Genomic DNA, 6,000 nt, shown 5'->3' on the forward strand with positions numbered 1-6,000 from the left:
CCTGTGCGGCTTTAGACCGAGATAGTCATGAATGCGAGCCACACGTGGTGTAGTTTTGCAAGAATGTCATTGGCTTTACACTAGTGCTTCTTTGTCTAGTCTTTATCTTGCCGTTTGCTGAGTACTGACTGTGGGCGGAACTCCTACATTTAAGGGTGTAACAAGATAACCGTTGAGCTGCAAGAGCTTCATCCGATTAATATTGTTCTTAGGTTTCAAGCAACACCTTTTCTTTCAGGGGAGGTCCCTTAGCCTTTGATAAATCAATGTCGTACTACTAGTTTGGAAAGTTTAGGAGATGGATAAGCACACCAACTCTGACCGCCATTTATCATGTTTGTCCTAATTGCCAGGGCTCACGTTAACATGGTCTACCACGGGAAGATTTGGTATGGCTTGAGTGCAGAGGCTATAAGTCCAGAGGAGGCAATTATTAAATGACCTCTCTCTTTACCATGAAATGAAAGCGGGTGCCCGTTCAGTATGAGATAACAACGAATGAATATGAAGCAAGACTAGGACTTTTGAGTGAAAGGCACGCAGTTGATATTATAAATTGTAAAGAAAAGTAAAAGAGATGGTTGGAGCCCATACACAGGTGCAAGTCCAAGTCAAGTCCATTAACTCCAACAGTTTACATGCTGATATTTATTCTTAACATAGGATTTCTCGGTATCCAGACATCAATTCCTGTAGTAGTTTTACCTAACTTTCCATTAAAATATTACTAACATCACCACTAACATTATCGTTATTTAAAATACACGAAATTTCGTTTTACGAAAATGTGCATTAGTTAATATTTTTTATATTATGTCAAAAATTTGGCGACCTTTTTTTGGTCGCGACCCACAGTTTAGGAAGCGAGGTTTAAAATAGATTTCAAGATTTTTTGTTTAAATAAAATGTTTCTACCATGCGCCTGAATTACATGATATTTACATATTGTTTGTAAACATAATTAAATGAGAATACGTATAAAATGACCTTAAGAGTGATGCTAATCCACAAGAGTAATGTTGAATATTTCGTCGTAACAACGACACATCAGCAACTGAAACAGGAATCAGGTGCAGGCAAGATCTGTATAGGCCTACTGTGCTAATAAGGTGCCGTAAAAGTATTTAGGGGAAAATAAATTAAGGCAATAAGAAAAGCGTCATTGAGCTCATTCTTACGGTTTATAGAGGGCTTGATGCGATTAATACATTGTGCTTCCAGCACGCAAAGGCGCAATTTATCTTTGGGCGCCCTTCAGACACTTGTAATCAAAATATCGGGGTCTTTTACGTCAGGATGGGATTCACCGTAGTGCGAGCCGAGCGCAGAACTGGTACTATGTTTACGTGCAGAAGCGAGATTTTCAATCACCCTAAAGTGAAGCGCCCTAATGTTGGCTCCACTGAAAGCACAATGTAGGCTATTAATCGCACCAAGCACTCTATAAACCGTAAGAATGAGCTCATTGACGCTATTTTTTCCCTAAATACTTTTACGGCACCTGTTAGCTTATTAGCACAGTATATATATCTTGCCTGCCTAATTCCTGTCTCAGTTACTGATGTGTCGTTGATACGACGAAATATTCAACACTACTCTTGTGGATTAAATTAAATAATAAAAGGCAGACCGTTGCATAAATGTTAGACATTACATGAAAATTCCTAATACAAATACAAAGTTATAGTACATTACACGAACAATTTTTCTTACAACATCTCTCTAAATTAGCCTACCGATTATCTATCGCAAATCTAGGTATCCAATGTTATGGTATCGATACTTGCACGGGACATCAGTATATTGGTCTATGGCGCTTCTTAAAATCTACCGTTAACTTAATACCAATGCTGTAAAAGGCATATTATAAAAGGCATATTATAATATATATATATACACACTAAATTTTACTGACATTTTGTTGTCATGTCAGTACAAAATAAACAAATTCTTTTAGTATGTTCGATAAAATGATTCAACTTTTTCCTCTACCCTCTCACTACCGACTATTAACGACACACAGCCACTGCCGGTGGTGTTATACCTCCACTTTAACACCTTCAAAAGCACTATATTCCCCTGCCTTATGACCTAGCTTTTTTAAGAAAAGGTATCATTCTGAACAGCGATTCCAGGTTGATGCACAGGCCCACTTATAGTATTTTTCTTTTTCGAAGTTTTTTTCAGCCGTATTATCAGTGCTGTGCACTGTGTTTCAAAATGTCGTAGAAGCATTCTAGAAACTCTAGTAGTGTTAGTGCCGACATGCCGATCCACATGCCGAGGTGACCACCGACGTTACTTATTAGTGATAAAAACTATATTAAAGAAAGAAACATAACATTAATATTAATTTCTATCAAACGATTTAAGCAGGGAACAGTGAAATTTCACTGTTCCCTGAATTAAGGATTTAATTACATAACAATATGACGTACATATTTTTGTTATAATTATTTTAATAGAAGCAGAACCTTATTAAAAAAAAATATTTTGTGCAATTTTTATGATTTGATATATTTGTTTGGTATTTTCATTGAAATTATATATATATATATATATACATTTTGATGATTTATATATAGATTTATATATATATATATATTTCTTTGATGATTTATATATATATATATATATATATATATATATATTATCAAATAAAAAAATATATGCTCGAGCAATCGAGACTTGTTTTTAGTTTTCGAAATCCCAACAGAATACATGAAGCCATTTAAACAAAAAATGTTTTTATGTGCATTCAGAATCGGTCAGTTTCACGTAGGCCTACACCTGAATAAAACGTATGAACACTTTGTAGTTCAAAGTAGGCAAAACCAGGTAGGTAAATATTGATGTACAAATGTCCTGCACTAATCACCACGAAAATGCTATCTGAACTAATTCCGCTAAATATAGACTGCCTAAGTTTACATTGTGATTTTCAAACTAGCGAATTAGACATTTATAGTGTTTAGTACGTTTCAGAAATACGTACGACACACACGTCAAAAAATTGCCTATACTTACGCTGTATAGTTCTGCTTGTTTGATCAAATCGTACTGTAACATTTCGTAGTAAATGTTCACTTTGGCTAAGTTGTTTCTGAAAATAAAATTCATATTCCGTTAATTATTTTATATACATATAGTTTTGTTATTCTATATACAGAATTTAAGTGGTGAAATTGTGTATGGGAAGTTCTGAACAAAACGCAGTAACGTGTATAAAAAAATCTATTGGTTAAAATCTGAGACAATTACTTCGATAGCTGTACAGGGGCAAATTCAAGAGCTATAATTGCGATGAGAATTCTCGCTCACTTTTTGGATTAATTAAACATTTCGCAGACGGTATATCTAAAATGCAATGTGTGCATCTGTGGACAGCGGAAAACATGCTAAGTTATGGAAAAAATAAGTAGGCCTAGAATGCATTATGTTATTGCACAATATAAAGTTGTGGTTTCACTACGAAACAAAAGAGAAAAATTGACTAAAATAACTTAAAAGGCTAATTTAGTATATTCTTCAAATCAAATCGTTCTATTTATATTGCGCCATTCCAGCAATTGTTGGACTATATTTTGCACTTTTCAATAACTTTCTCCTGCCCTGGGGGTCGCTTTATGTCCTCTGCAGCCAGTAAACCGGCGCACTTTCATCTGTCCACAAGGAGCCGAGTGGACCAGTCCACCGGGTTAACTCCCTACTCGTCTCGAAAGATGTACTGGGTTCTTTAACGTGCACATGAGCATTCATGAGCATTTGTGTACACTGTGCCTACGGTTTATAGTCCTTATCCGAGAACACTTGTTCCACCACCGGAAAGGAGCGAGGCGGCCGCGAACCCGTGCCGTTATTTTGCTATGGTTGCGGTGCCCCTGCCTTAACTGCTCAGCATTTCGACTCGCTCGCTCATTCTTTCTGAAGACTTAAACGATTTCTGCTGGCTTTAGGTACAACAAATTTTACAATAGGCCTATAGTATTATAGTTTAACGAATATTCATTATACTTCGTTAAACTGAATATTCGCGTATTGTGATTTTTCTACCTTTCAAATCTATATGACTAACTATTACTTTTTCAGTTATTAAATTGTCGGCTTTACCCACCAGAACCAACAATATGATCGACTGGCAATTTTCTTTATTACAATTATCAAAATTCTGTTCCTGTCATTAGTATTTTCTCGTAATTGAAGATATTTAGACAGACCCCAGTTGTCATTTATCAAGACAAAAGAAATAATTTTCATCTTTGCTCTGTTTATTTCTTTTTCTAGACTTCATTGCCTAATCATATTAATATTTTGTGAGAAGTAGGGCAGACACACTTTGCTCTAAAACTTCTCAATGGTTTATGTTTCAACCGTGTTAAAAAGAATCACTTACTGTATGAAATTATCGATATCATAGACACTAACGAACTCAGGTGTTTCCATCAATTTCGTCTTTACAGTTGTCTGTGTGAATGGAAAATGGGAGTTTTATGTTATTTGATTTAGCCTACTGTTTATTTTTATTTTTTTAAATATAATTTTTTAACTAGCATAATTACTTCTCTGTGTTTAGGTTTGGCGCAATGTTCCCAGAGGACCCTCTGGTAATTCAAGAATGTGCGAAGCAATTGAAAAACAAATTTGGAATACTTTGCTCGTGTCGGTTATATTTAGAAATTTGGCGGAATACACCTGTAGGCCTACCTCTCGTTTGAGACGACTCAGAGCTGCAAAGCGTGGTGTCGACAGATTGTATGCTAAAGCTTTCCTATTAAACTTACACAGCCAAACACTGTACACTTATAAAAGCGTACCCGCCCTGCGGTCTTACACTCCGATTTTCTCATATCAAATAAACCACACAGTGGTATATTGAAGTGAGTTGTTCTGTCACAAAATGTATGCCTACTTTTTACTTATTGTGATTTAACAACTAAATTAATTCACTAGTATTTTAGTACAAGATAACATTGGATCAGTCTGAGTAGCACATGAAATTCCAAGAATGTTTGTATTTACTATCTGTACTGTATTAATTGTTTTTTGTAGATAGCAGACCAACGGTATTACCATTTTAAAACTCCACCGTCACCTCTACTCCACTGGCACCGCTACTGACCTCCACCGGGACACTTGGCAGTCCCCTCCACCGCCATATTTAATTATTGTTAATAATAAATAGTATTAATAAATAATATATAATAATAATGATAATAATAATATGTAATAATATAAATATGATAATAATAACAATATTAGTAATGATAACAAGAAATAAAATTATGATGATAGATATAATGATTTATGACAATGATGATAGTTTGTGACGATGGTAATAATAGTAATAATAAATAAGTTTAAATGATTTAAGACGTCTTGATATATATCTGTATGACTGTTATTAGCTCTAAAACGATTTTATAGTGGCATCGAGCATTGGGATATTGTATTTATTTTTTATAATAATAATAATAATAATAATAATATTGATATTAATATGTATAATGTTTTTCATCACTTACCATATACTTATATCCCGGCCACATTGATGTGGACGTGCTGGTTCTATACAAAACCTCTCTGTTGACGAAAGAACACTTAGATTACTAACAATGTTGTAAGCATTGGTGTGTTCTACGAATGTTTTACAACAAAAGATAAATAAATAGAAAATAATAATGAAGTCAGATATAATTATCGATTAACCTGATGAACGAACGTTTCTCGATGAAAAAAATGTCTCAATTGGGATCCGACTTCTGGTCATCTGCTTGACACGCAATACAATTACTAAATAAGCCACTGGCACAGGATAAATCATGTATTTTTTTATTGAGTCTTGAATTGAAAAAAAAGAAAGTATCATGTACTCAAATAATTTATATATATATATATATATTTATGTATATATATATAGGCATATATATATATATTTATATATAAAGTCCTATATATATATATATATATATATATATATATATATATATATTAAAAGGCAAA

The sequence above is a fragment of the Anneissia japonica genome, unplaced genomic scaffold (genome assembly GCF_011630105.1).
Source record: "Anneissia japonica isolate Jap-2015-1 unplaced genomic scaffold, ASM1163010v1 scaffold1203_len951721_cov167, whole genome shotgun sequence".
Lineage (NCBI taxonomy): Eukaryota > Metazoa > Echinodermata > Crinoidea > Comatulida > Comatulidae > Anneissia > Anneissia japonica.